At 34.9% G+C, this 14,889-nt stretch overlaps 2 long non-coding RNA genes across 2 annotated transcripts in view; one reads left to right on the forward strand and one right to left on the reverse strand.

The window, feature by feature from the left end:
• The window catches only part of LOC103347702 (uncharacterized), a 465,165-nt gene that overhangs the window by 359,090 nt on the left and 91,186 nt on the right, over positions 1–14,889 (forward strand). The window lies entirely within an intron of this gene.
• LOC138848643 (uncharacterized) overlaps positions 1–14,889 on the reverse strand; it is a 31,741-nt gene that overhangs the window by 10,762 nt on the left and 6,090 nt on the right. Inside the window, exon 2 of the long non-coding RNA XR_011386715.1 lies at positions 4,565–4,714. This is a non-coding gene — a long non-coding RNA (uncharacterized lncRNA). The remainder of the gene's footprint in view (positions 1–4,564; positions 4,715–14,889) is intronic.

Here is a 14,889-nt window from a genome sequence, read left to right on the forward strand (position 1 = left end):
AATGCTATTCTCACAAATGCCAAGCCCCTCACACCAACATGTTTCTTATCTCTTTAGTAACTAGAGCCTGTTCCTGGAAATTCTATGAGACACAGTCAGCAATTGGGTTTTCTGGCCCATTGCTGACTATCCATTGCAGCGTTACCACTTCTCTAACTTTTCCTTCTTTTATCCACCATCTGACACATCATTTCTAGTATTTCCACTTCCCTCCAGTCTTTCAAGAACCATACTAGTGGCATAGTGTCCTCTGGAATCCCTGCCATAATATCAATCTCGTTGTATTGGTAAACCCCCCGTTATCCAATGAACATTCCATTGCTTTTTTTCTATCACTATGGGTCCCTATGTAGTCCCACAGCTCCTGCTGGTGCACGATGGCTATGTCCTGTAGCAATTTTGGCATAACGTTCTGTTCCCTCCATAGATATTCTAGCACTTTCCCAATTAGGTTATGCTGAGATTATATTCTAATTATGTGTCTGTTCTCCAGAGGCAGTGATGAAGATGGATCTTAATGGTAGTGGGCAGATTTGCAAGGAAGAGGTTAGATTAGAATGGCCTACTTCTGCAGGCCCAGAGGATTTAGATGGTATTTCATTTTGCACACTGTAAGATGACCTTCTGACAGTTATACTGTGCCTTACATTGCTGATTTGCTATTCTCAACTTCATATCATCTATGAGTAATATTTCATGAGCTTATAATAACTGAAACCAATTCTATAATGTATAGTATAATTAATATTCCTGAGTATTTCTCTAACTCTTGAGATACCCATCAGCAGATACCATCTACCACTGATATCCTATCCGAGTTAAATACAGAGGAGTTATATAGCATACTAGATAGCATGATATAGGAGTTACTTAGCATGCTAAGCTTATCAGTGTTCCATATATAAAAAGGTGACACCCCTATTGCTGTTGTTCGTGATTCAACTCCAAAAAGTCTCCTTGTAGAATTTCCTACTAGGGCCAATCTAATACCAATCTATCTTCTGAATGGTCTCCAAGTAACATATATTCAGAGATGGATAATTTTGTGGAGTACCATTTTGAAGAATAACAGAGAAGCAGATGTAGGATTGGGCAGAGGGAGAAGTTGAACAGCACAACAATTATAGTATGAGTTTCAACTGAATCCTTGGATAGACAGAACCTGGAATGCATTCAGCATTGTCCATGAAATAAAGGAATAGGTGCTGGATTTTTATGTTAGTACACCTCTCCTACCAATTCATCATTAAATCTATTATCCCCAAGATAGTTTATAACTTTGGTCAAGTTATCTCTCTTCGACTAAGAGCAGTTCCCTATTCTCTGACACCTTGAAAATAGCTATCCTAGTTCTAAAGGATACACTATCAGCCTCCTTGTAGAATTTCTATTTAAAATGGGATAATTGGGGCTAGTGCTGTGAAGTAGTGGGTAAATCCACAGCCTGAAGAATTGGCATCCCATTTAGGTGCAGATTTGTGTTCTGGCTGCTCCACTTCCAAACTAGCTCTCTGCTGTGACCTGGGAAAGCAGTAGAAGATGGCCTAAGTCCTTGGGCCCCTGCACCCACGTGGGAGACCTGGAAGTACCTCCAGGCTCTTGGCTTCAGATCAACCCAGTTCTGGCCGTTGCACACATTTGGGGAGTGAACCAGTGGATGGAAGACCTCTCTCTTTCTCTGTCTCTCTGCCTCTGTAATTCTGCCTTTCAAATAAATAAATAAATCTTTATAAAAACTATAAAATTGATCATAAACTTCAGCAGTTCTACACTGTTTATGTCTAAGGCTTTGTCTGAAGATTTTGTCTAGTGCTGATACTGATTCTTGGATGTTTCTTAGGAATATACTTCTTTAAAGGTTTAGTTACCATCCAGTGCTTTCATTATCTAATCATGAGTTCAAACTTGGTTCTCTTTTCCTTTCATAAGTAAGAGTAGTATTTTTGATTTCTTTAATTTTTCTGAATCTGGAAGATAACATATATTTTATTCAGGATTTGGGTTTTCATTTTGAAAGATAACTCTTTATAATATTCAGGAACTATACAGAATTAGGAAAAAATATTAGATGTAGTGAGCACCACCCAGATTCTCCTACCAAGAAGGAAGGTTATGTTGCTCCAGGTGTTATGAGTTCTGTTGACAGACAGCCTCCCACTCCTAATACCTTAAGATTATCTTATTGCACATAGGTCCCTTTTCAAGATCATGATATTCACAGGCCAGGACATGGCATATCCAAAGGCTAATTAAAGTAGAAATATAAGCACCCAGACATTTTGACCCTGATTGAACACCTGATGCCAATCTAAAAATGCAAGACTCCTTGTGCAATCATTTAAGATATTGGTAAACCTCCATCATGGATTGAATTATTCATCTGCCCAAGTATGCCTCTTTCTCTTCTATTCTACATGTATCTATCCTCAAAGTTCCTTCCTAATAAACATCCTGCACCCAAACTTCCCAAGTAGGCCACTCTGAGTGCCCGAACTATGAGATGATTTTAACTTATTTATATATTGTTTTTAATTAATTTATTCATTTGAAAGGCTTAGAGACACTCACAGACAGACAAACAGAGGGTTCTCATCCACTAATTCACGCTACAAAGGCCCACAACAGTTATGAATGGGCCAAGATGAAGTTGGGAGCTTGGAACTCTAGCCAGGTCTCCCACTTAGGTTGCAAGAACTCAGTTATTGGAGCCATCACTGCAACCTTCCAAGGTGAGCATTAACCAGAAGCTGGAGTCAAAAGTGGGCTAGGACATTGATCCCAGGCACTTCAATGTGTGGTGGAGGTGTCTTCACCATTAGGCCATTGCTTGCCTCTATTTAAATATCTAATTCATCAAAGTCACTGTTTAGAACTTTTTGTATCTGAGCAGAGTTGAAATTTAGAACTAGTACTTAACATTCTAAGTATTTACAGGATTCTTAGGGTAGCTATCCTTTGTATAAATTGGTTTATTTAGAAATTTCTATGGATGTGGATACCTCTTATTTTTTCACTGTCTTTCTTATGTGTAGTGCAGAGAATATGAAACAGGGCAAGACAAAAATAAAACTTGTGCAAGGCAGTTTTACCATATTAATAAATAAAATTGAATCTTTGAGTTAATTTATTCAATGTAAACATGCTATCATTTTAAAATAAAATTTGAGATGCCTATTAACCTGTAAATTGTTTTATGGTTCTTTCTACACACTGCTTTCATAATGTGGGTTGAATAAAATCATGTTTTTCTTATCTTTAGTCAAATATTGTTTTGAACAACCAGCTGAGTAAGGAAAAACAGATGCTATGGGAAATTATTATTGAGGCCAAACAAGGCATGTGTCTGAGTCCCTCCCTACATTCTCCAGGACCAAGGATAGCTCCGTTTTCATCTTTAGATGCCTTGCTTCTTTTTTTTTTTTTTTTTTTTTTTGACAGGCAGAGTGGACAGTGAGAGAGAGAGACAGAGAGAAAGGTCTTCCTTTCGCCGTTGGTTCACCCTCCAATGGCTGCCGCGGCCGGCGCACTGCGGCCGGCGCACCGCGCTGATCCGATGGCAGGAGACAGGAGCCAGGTGCTTCTCCTGGTCTCCCATGGGGTGCAGGGCCCAAGCACCTGGGCCATCCTCCACTGCACTCCCTGGCCACAGCAGAGGGCTGGCCTGGAAGAGGGGCAACCGGGACAGAATCCGGCGCCCCGACCGGGACTAGAACCCGGTGTGCTGGCGCCGCTAGGCGGAGGATTAGCCTAGTGAGCCGCGGCGCCGGCCAGATGCCTTGCTTCTTAAATCCAGCATGCTGTGAGACAGCTTTCTTATAATTAGAAGTGAATAGTAATCTAACTCTATTTCCTTGCTTTATCAAAATGCTTTGCCTTAGACATGAACGTTTTGATGTATGGGGACCTCTCAGGAAGACATACTTTGGAAAAATAAAACTTTTGCATGTAGTTATGAATAAAATTTAATACATAACCCACTGAATTCCAAAGCTTGAGTTTCCTATGACCACATTGTAACTAGAATTTGGATTTTTCATTAATTGTCTCATATAAATGTTGACTTCAGAGGAACATCATGTATTGATAATGAGCTTTTGTCTCATTTTGGGCATTTTCAAACTGGGCCATTTTCTCTATGTAGACTTGGCTCTATGGACATTTACCATCCATTTTATTGAATAAATATCTTATTCTGAATTGCTATAGCAACTATCATGTATTTAGACTTCTACCAGACTTTACTCACCCCTTTTCTAGTCTTACATTGGAAAGAACAAGTAAAGGTAGATATATTAATTATTTTACACCTCTATTCTACAAATTCTGGAATGTTTTAAGGCCCATAGCCACTCTCTAGTTCTCATTTTATACCTCTCTTACTTATTTTTGCTCACATAGTTCCATCCCTTTACGCTTGGCCAATAAGAGAGCATGAAGATAAAGTGTTTCTTATGTAGAAGTGAAAAAGAGAAATGGAAATAAGAGACAACCGAGAACTACACCCAATATGGATAAAAATTTTGTAAATGACAGGCTTTTTCTCAATATTCCTCCAAATGCTTACCACATCTTTGCTCTTCCTTTGAGGTCTTAATGATGTCTGGCTGCTTACAGAACTGTCTCCTCCCCCTCTTCCTCCTCCTATTCTTCCTCCTCCTCTTCCTGTTCTTCTTCGTCCTCCTCCTTTGTCTTCAATCCTGTTCTCTTTTCTATGCTAGTTTGCAAAAATATAAATATATTTTATTTAGTTTTGAAAATAATAAATTGGCTTAATTCAAAAGGACACCCAAATAGACTTTTTAAGATTCCTTCAGATATTTAGAGAAGTTATATTTTGTCAGATTGTTTACTGATTTCAGCAAGTATCTTCATTGGAAGCATTGTAATTGGATTTCTGAAAAGTATTTTTGTAATTTAATGTCTTTATTTTGATCTCAAAATAAGATTTTTTATTTTCTGTACTTTATTTTTTATTTTGGGATGTCCTTTATATTTTTTATCACAAGTTTTCCTGTCAATGTAATATTAACACAAAGAGAACAGATTCAATGTAGTTCATAGATAAAATTCTAAAAATATAATGTTTCTATTCCTCCCTCCATCTTTCTTCCATTTTTTTAGTTTTGGAAATAGCATTTTAATTTAAATTATAATCCAAGTCTAAATGCTCAAATCAATTAAGAGTTCAACAAGTAAAAAGTAAAAAGACCAGTTTAGCAGGAATGTAAACAAAGGCTATAAACAATAATCAAAGGAAAAATATCAATTTCACTCATATACAGTAATTTTAAAGTAATCATATATCATGAAAACCATAGTTGTATATCACTCTTAACCATTTGTTTGACAAAGATATAAAACAAATTTGACAAAATTATATTAACTATAGCTGCATATACAGTAATTTTTTTGCTTTGTTTTCTTGATTTTTTTTCTTTTAAAATTTTAGACTTGCCATATGATTCAGCAGTTCCACCACTGGATATGTACTGAAAAGGCATGAACATGTGTCAAAGACATAACTTTACTACCATGTTTCAGCAGCACTATTCACAATAGTCAAAATATGGAATGAACCAAGATCTCCATGGTCACACAAATGAAGAAAACATGGCATACACACATACACACACAGACACATACACACACATAAATTAATATTATTCAGCCCAATACAATGAAACTGTATTATTTACACAAATATGAATGCTACTGGAGGCTATGATATTGAGCATGTTGAGTGAAATAAGTCAGGCACAGAAAGCCAAATGCATATGTTTGCTCTTATATGTAAAAAGTATTTTAAGCATTCAATAATGTTAATATGTTCTCTCAAATCTTGATGCAACTACACCTGTGTTTATTTTTTCTGAAATGGGCTTCTATTATCCAAATAGTCAATTTTTCTAGTATTCCAACCTAACACAGATTGCATATTCATTCCTCACACATCTAAAGATCATTGTGTTTAGTTCTTATACAGCTTACTACATTGCATTATCATCACTTAATTTTCATTGTTACTATTTTAAGTCAATCTAATATATCTAATACCTAGTCCAATCTGTGATTTTAAAATAAATAAATTTTGAAAATCATGTAGATATTCTTTTGCTGCTATCTCCTGAGGTTTTCTTTTGTTTCTACCGTATTTTTAATTTAATTTTAGATTCATTTAAAAATTAAATTGCATTTTCATTTTATATTCATATTATTTTGTCTATATTAAACTATATTTTCTCACATTGGTATGCTTCTCAGAAATTTACTCAAATTATTAGCATCTATAGATTATCATTTTGTTAAAAATGCTGTTTATAAAAAAAGTACAGGTATTGCTTCTACTTTTGTTATCTTGTTAATGAATCTACAAAGTTAAAATTACTTATTTTCCTAAGAAAAATGAAATCAGGATATGAGGAAACAAATGCTTACAATTATCAGTGATGATATCTGTTTTCAGGTTCATTTTATGCAATAAATTATGCTTTAATTGAAACTATTATTAATCAGGTACAAATGAAAATATTATAAATGTCTAAAATTTGTTTGTATTTTGCATTATTGACCATCTGAACTTCTTTTATTAGTTTTAAGGAGTAGTCAGAAACTGATACTGAGTGATTTTCCAAATTTTTTTTCTATCATGGATATTGAATAAGAATCATAGATCTATTTATTTACTCTTTTGATTGATTCCTGATGGTGAGAATGCTACTTTAGAAACATAGGCAAACAGTTTTTTGGAAATTCTTATGCAGTTTCAATATGTTCATAGTCAAGCTGACACTTATTTTGATTTTCTGCGACTCATGAGAGTGTTTGGAGTGGGTTTCCCCTGCAATAGTAATCGTACTTCTTGTAAATATTGATGAATTAGTGTTATTGCAGAGTACACTTCCAAATAAATATATTAGGGAGGCTAAAAAAAGGTCAGTGACTGATTTAAACTCTCTTTAGGCTCAAGGCTCTTCAGCTTTGGACTAGCACAATTAGCAGATGAATTCCAGGTCAAAACATTTTTGGTTTTGAGCTATGCTACAACTGTCTAAACCTGGGTAAGTCTCCTAATACCTCTTTGAAATTGATTTCATTGTTTATTACTTGGGTATAATATTGTTTATCTCAGGGGTGTTATGAGGGTTATTATTCTTCTGAAGTATAAAGTACAATACATGATGGAGTTGAAAACAAACACAACTCTTTACCCAGTGTGGAGAGATATAATACACAGCTTAGCTGAATTATATTTTTCTTTTCCTTACATTTTCCTGGAGCTAATCATGTTACATCCATTCAGCTATTCAACATTTACTTGACAGATTTTTAGACTATTAAGACTTTTTCCTGTTTAAAATTCTACTTTTATCTTTCTGAAGTGTCACCCTAAGAACACATGCTGACAGATGATTGAGTTCTACTCTGAAGCAATGGAGAAAGCAAATAGTTTCTTGAGGGAAAAGTAAATTAGAAATATTGGATTCATTAGGAGATACATACGCTTTTGTGATCTGCCTGTTAGCAAAAATCTTCTACTCAGAGAGACTTCATTCATCAAAACCATCACATAAGTTATTTCAGAAGCAAGAAATATTAACATGTGCACTACACTTAAAAACAAACCAAAAAATCCCCCAAACTCTCTGTGATGGAGGAAATGAGCTTATTAATGTTGTCTCAATGAATAAAAAAGATTGGAAAACCATTGACAGAAATACCACTATTCCTTTGGCATAATACATTTAAAGTAAAGAAAGTATCCATTTAAAAACAAATATGGAATACTGCATATTTCTTATCATTACAAAACAAAGGAAAGAAATATATCCAAAATAGATCATTCTGCACACACAGATGCTCTCTCTTCCACACATATACCTGCAAAACATTCAGAAAAATCCTAATTGTCTCTGTCTCATAAGTTTATTAAAACAAAAGTAAGAACATAAAACCTTTGCCCAAGACTAGAACTAACTATATTATACTTTTTCTCTGGTGACTGCCAAAACTGGGAATTCTTCTCAGTGAGAGAGTAGTCTTGTTAATATCTACAGTTAAGTAATTGAATTTTAAAACTGTCGATTCAAACTGGCCTAAAACACATCAGAAAACCCAAAAGAGTGAATGGAACCTTAGACTTATTTTAGCACATACTTGTCGTTTAATTTATGAGTAAGTGTATATTTTTCACATATTTGTTCTTATATTGAAATATACACAGACATATCATAACAGAAAGAGACAAGAATATTTAACTTGCAGAGTTTATGGATAACATTTGTTCAAAGTCATGGATAAAATGAACTAGGATTAACCAACATTTTGTCTTATTCGATTTTTGTAGGGAGATGATGAAGTAAATTCACAAACTATATTGTTAGAGTAAAGTACTGATTATAGTTTATATGTAAGTTTAGAGATGGAGAGAAAGGGACAGAAAAGAACAAAGAAAAATCTCCCATTTATTGGTTCATTCACTCCCCACTTGTCCATAAATATGGTAAAAATATCAAGTAGGCACTATCTGGATCAACTAGGTGCCAGCATATCATGTGTTTTGCATAGTACAACGGGGTACCACAAGGAGTGATATCCCTAGCTTTAACTGAATACAGAAAGGCCTGCCAATCTGGATAGTTTCTCTAGAAGCAACACATGTGAGATAAAAAGGAAAAATAAGTGACAATTTGTTGGTGGATAGTTGACCGCAAAACAGCTTTATTTTGTTGGTATCCACATGCTTATTTGCAAATATGAGAACCCGACTTACTGTATATAAGTTATCAATTGTATAGTTATCTATCATTATTGCTTCACTGACTCTACTCAGCTGTCCAGATTGCTGCATAGAAGAAAGGATGTTATGAGAAAGCTGACATCAGCTAACTCTCCATGTCCAGTATGATTTGCTAGGATGGTGAACAGTCTAGAAGAGGGAGAGAAACTCAAAATACTATATTCCTATTTCTTAATGTAACACCCAGAAGAGAGTTGATTATCAATACATTGTTGATTTAGTAAATGACTGAAAAAATGAAACATACACTGAGCATGTGAATTCAGAAAAGTAAATGAGTGTAGATAAAATAATGTAGACATGGAGCACAAACCATGATTTATGAAGATTCTTATATGCAGCACTACCACTGGGTTTCATTAGCAATAATGATGGAAATATTGAATCACATGGAAGCAATTCCATTTCCTCCAAAAACTGTTAAATATGTATTATAATAATATAAAATATGTTTTTAATTGTAGATATTTTACAGAATGTTTGATAAAATTGATAATGCTTACGTCTAGACAAGCAAAAGTTATTAGGTAGCTTCAAAGGATAAAAAGATATTTGGGATCATAAAGACAGATTGTTGAAACATTTTGGAGTAGAAGTGTGGCTCATTAGCACACTTCTACAAACTCAGTTTGAAGTTCTAATGCATCCGTTTTCTGCAAAGCCTTGAGGACTAGTTAGATATTGAGTTGCCAAATTACTTTTTATAATTTTAACATAAGAGTCACTGGACAGTAATATTGAAATATTCCAGGTGAAAACATTTTAAGTTATTTATTTTCCTTCTGCACATGAGAAGGGTGGCCTGAAAAAAGACTGAGTAAATATCCACTGGCCTTTGAATTTGTCTGATATAGTGATTTGTTTTTTGTTTTGTTTTTTTTTTTTTTCATTCTTTTCATCATTGCTATTTTTTTTCATGGAGAGCGCATGATATATTTTCTCAATAGGTTAATCTTTAAGGTAGATGGCTTATGAGAGATGTCTGTTGTAAAATTTTCATCTGTCAGCACACTTAGGAAGTATGTTTTCTTTCTGCTTTATGGAAACATTTTAATGGGCACATATACAGCGTTTTCATACCCTGTCACCTAATTCCCAATTGCATAGTAACAACACCATAATAGCATAAAAAGTGTTATTAAGAAAAAATAACTTGAATTGCTTTGATTCTAAAATTGAAGAGATGTTATAAAAACACATTGTTGACTGGAAACAGCTCTATTATCTGCTTCAGACAAAGTTATAATGAAGACTTAATGGTTTATAAATACTAGAGTTATTTTTTTTTCATCCAGTGAGATCAGGGTGTTTCATCTTTTTTTTTTTTTTTCCTTACAAAGGCTCCTGTGAGCAGTGACATAATCTTCAGACAGTAATAGAAAGCTCTCAATCCTGTAGAAATGGTGTGGAAATCCTGTTTGCTGCAGATAATTTGCAAACAGGAAGTTCTAAAGATCTGTAAAATCAGTTCTTTACAATACCCTATAAAAATTCGATCCAGTAAAACATACTCTCAGAGTACAATGTGTGTACATGAATTTCTTTGCACCTCATAAGCTGGGAAAACATGATATTATCTGGCCCATGAGATTTCTTGTTTACCATTGTTGAATTCTCACCCAAGGCTTTTGACCCACATGGGTAGGTCCAGTATTTTTATGGGTGAAAAAACATAGCCAGTCTGTAAACAGAGGCACTGAGGGAAGCTGGAATCTCTGTGGATGAGAAATGCAGAGTAAAGCTTACATCATCCTTTCCCCTTGGTGTAATGATATGCTCAAGTCACAGGGAGCTGGAGCATAAGATAATTTTGACATATAATATTCACAAAAGAAGGGAGCATAGGAAAACTTGGAGACTGAAAAAATAATAATATGCTATGTTAGATACTAAACTGTCTTTATCATTTAAACAGTTTATTTTGTACTAAGACCCTCTGTCAACTTTTATGCCATGTTAAATTCAATATTTTTGTTTCCCTGTAGGTAACACTGAATATTGCTTAATAAACACCAATAATTTAAATACATGCTATTAGGACATACTTGAGCATAACATATTTTAGATGAACTTTTACACATTTTTAAAGTACATATTTTATGAGACAAATAAGTTCCCTGTACTTATATATTTGTTTGGGGTCCACTTCATAATTTTATTTTTTCACAGTTGTGTCTTGTGAAATTTTAATTAATTTCCTATATTTATTTGAAAGACAGACAAAGACAGACAAAGATCTCTCATCTGTTCATTCACTCCTCACATACCTTTGACATCCCCAGGTTGGGAACTTGATGTGGCAGTCCCACAGGGGTGTCAAAGATATTTACCTGAGCCTTCACCTGCTTTGTTCCAGAATGATTAGCAGGAGGCTGTAATTGGAAACAGGCGCTCTGATATGGCGTGTGGGCAACCCAAGCAGCTTCTTGAGAATGATGACAATACCTTCCCCAAATTTTATATTGGAAGCTATATTTTGGGGGGTTGGTTTTGGAAGATTTTGCAGTATGTATAATGTACATAATTTACTTTACCGTGTCTATCTGGTCAATGTGAAACAGGACAATGGTAATATTAATGTCATATTTCAACATATGATAATTAGTGCAATTATTAACTTATATAAAAGTACCTTCTGAAATAGTGGAGGATCATTTCATCTTTTGTCAATAGTTTTTTTAATTTGCTAAATGATTGGACAGGCTAGTCTTTTTTATATATGTTGCTTTCCATTTCAACATGCGTGGATTTTGGAGTTGCCTGTAAAGGGAACCCCATGATATGAATACATCCATTCATCTGTTAAAAAAACACACAGCTCAGGGGCTGGCGCTGTGGCACAGCAGGTTAATGCCCTGGCCTGAAGCGCTGGCATCCCATATGGGCACTGGTTCTATTCCCGGCTGCTCTTCTTCCAATCTAGCTCTCTGCTATGGCCTGGGAAAGCAGTATAAGATGGCCCAAGTGCTTGGGCCCCTACACTCGCATGGATGACCCAGAGGAAGCTCCTGGCTCCTGGCTCCTGGCTCTTGGCTTTGTATTGCAGCAGCTCCGGCCTTTGCGGCCATCTGGGCAGTGAATCAGGGATGGAAGACCTCTCTCTCTCTCTCTCTCTCTCTGCCTCTCCTCTCTCTGCATAACTCTGACTTTCAAATAAATAAATAAATCTTTTTTTTATAAAGAACTCCTGTCCCCTGTATCAGAGTACCCCGGTCTGGCTCCTGATTCTCACCTCCTGCTGATTCAGATCCTGGGAAGCAGCTGTTCTTGCCAATGGGGGACCCCTGGCTTGAATTCCTGTCTTAAAAGAAAAATTTATAAATAAAAAACACACAGCTCAAAAGAGCTATTTTGTCCAAGGATGTGGCCACAACACATCTTCCCTCTGCACTACCCGTTATAGTCTAGAATTAGTCCATCCCCATTGTCATGATTACAAATCTTAGAAACAGCCAGCAACTGCCATACTCTTGGAAACAGAGTCAAGAGGCTTCTCTGTTTCTTTCAAAAAAGATTTACCACAAGTTCCCTCTGTTAGCAGAATGCAATAAGCAATCATTGTCCAAAGGAACCTGCTAAACCTAGTTTTAGATCCCCAGATTCAGCAATCCAGAACAACTTGTGTGAGGCTGAGATAATAGTTAAATAAGTGGTGCATAGACGCAGAATTTATTTGCATAGGGAGTATGATTTATCAGCCCTGAGGCATTGAAATAAGAACAAGTATTTTTAATACTTTAATAATTGTATATGATCATGACACAGCAAAATATAATTTAACTACATGAAGTCATATATCAGAAAAATTGTATTGACATAAAGAAATACAATTATGAAATGCAATTATAGTAAAAAAGCAAGGTTCTGAGATGTATGTACACAATATAGCTACCTATCTCCATCATCTAGAATGTATTGCTATAAATTATTAATTGTAGCTATCTTAACATAGGAAAAAATAAGTGTATTTAAACTTTATTCTTTCATTAGTTTTCCAATATTTTCCATAATGAGCATGTATTATATTCAGAATTAGAAAAATTGTTTCATAACTTGCAGCAAGGCAATTCTCTGTTAGATATTATGCTAAGTATACCACAATACTTTTGTTTCCCTGTGAGGAATCCAAAGAGTTACTCCAACTTTTACATTAATCATGCTTGTTTGTTCTTTTTTAAAAGTAATGTTACTTTAAAATACCTAGGAGGATATTGTAAATAATAGCTTAAGAAGAAGAAATTACCATGGGTAATGTATCTTATCACTTGAGAAAATAGTTACTGTTAAAAGTGAAGGATTGAGGAAGGGGTAGTTAAGATCCAAAGCATGTTTTGGGACACTCTAACTGAAATTCCAAAATTGACAAAATTACTGATAAGAATTGAAAACAAAAGTAAGGATTGGCCAACCCACTACTCAAGAAAAAAAAGATGAAAAGTAATGAGAATTTTGAGAGTAAAAATTTTTATATTAGAGATACAGAAACAGATAATAACTTCCTATGGTCAGTGATGCCACAATCTCTGTTTCTTTAGAAACTTATTTAATGCATATAAATTTCATGAATACAGTTTTAGGAATACAGTGATTCTTCCTACCATACCTGCCTTCCTCTCTCTTTGATTCCCAGTCCAATTCTCCATTAAGATTCATTTTTAATTAACTTTATACACAGAAGACCAACTCTATACTAAATATTTCAACTACTTGCACACATGCACACACTAAATATAAAAAAAAACTGTTTGAGAACAAGTTTTTAAAATTGAATCTCATAGTACGACTCATTTAGGACAGAGGTCCTGTATGGGGAGTAAGTGCACAGTGACTCCTGCTGCTAATTTAATAATTAACACTCTTATGTATATCAGTGATCACCAAAAGCTCTTGACATGAGTTGTCCAGGCTGTGGAAGCCTTTTGAGATCACAGTCTCCATCAGTATTTAGACAAGGCCAAAGGCAATGCAAAAGTTCTCTCCTCCCTTCAGAGAAAAGTACATCCATCTTTGATGGCCCCGTCTTTCCCCGTCTTTCCATCTCTCATGGAGATCCTTCATGTGGGACACTTTTTTTTGCCACATGTCTTGGCTTTCCATTCCTGAAATGCTCTCATGGGCTTTTCAGCCAGACCAGAATGCCTTAAGGGCTGATTCTGAGACCAGAGTGCTATTTAAAGTGATTGACATTCTATGAATCTGCTTTGTGGACTGCTTCCCATATTGGAGCATTGTCTCCTTTTTATTTATATTTGTTGTATTACTGGACACTGGATCATATTTATATAATCCCTTTAACACTAAGTTTTGTCTGCTCACTTTATCACTTAATTTGGTTACTTTTACACTGCAGATGTTTTTTTTACCACTCAGCTTAATGGGATTTGGGGTCCCATGGGAAGAGTCTAAACTGTACACTTAGAAGTAAGTCTGTAGGCATGTATGAAAAACTATAAAGATTTACAGTTACAAACTTCCTCCTCCCTCTTATTCCAACTCATTTTTCCCATGATCTATTTCTCAATGACTTTATACACATGTGATTAATTCTATGTTAAGTAAAGTAATCCAGTTTTCCCAGCACCAGTTGTTGAAGAGACTGTCCTTGCTCCAGGGATTGATTTTAGTTCCTTGGTCAAATATAAGTTGGTTATGCATGTTTCGATTAATTTCTAGCATTTTTATTCTGTTCCATGGATCTATCCATCTGTTTTTCTTCCAGTTCCAACTGCCTTGTAATATGTGTTGAAATCTGGTATTGTAATGTCTCCAGCTTTGTTTTTATGGGTGAAGGATTGTTTTAGCTATTTGAGGTCTCTTGCATTTCCAACTGAATTTCAGCATCATTTTTTATAGATATGAAAAGAATGCCTTTGGTATTTTAATTAGTATTGTATGGAATCTTTAAATTGCCTTCCAAAGAATGGACATTTTGATGATATTGATTCTTCCAATCCATGAACATGGAAGTTTTTCCCATTTCTAATGTCTTATATTTTCTTCTTTCGTGTTTTGTAATTCTTATCATAGTGATCTTTGACTTCTTTTGTTAAATTTATTCCTAGGTATTTGATTTTTTTGTAGCTGTTATGAAT

Source organism: Oryctolagus cuniculus, chromosome 2 (genome assembly GCF_964237555.1).
Source record: "Oryctolagus cuniculus chromosome 2, mOryCun1.1, whole genome shotgun sequence".
Taxonomy (NCBI): domain Eukaryota; kingdom Metazoa; phylum Chordata; class Mammalia; order Lagomorpha; family Leporidae; genus Oryctolagus; species Oryctolagus cuniculus.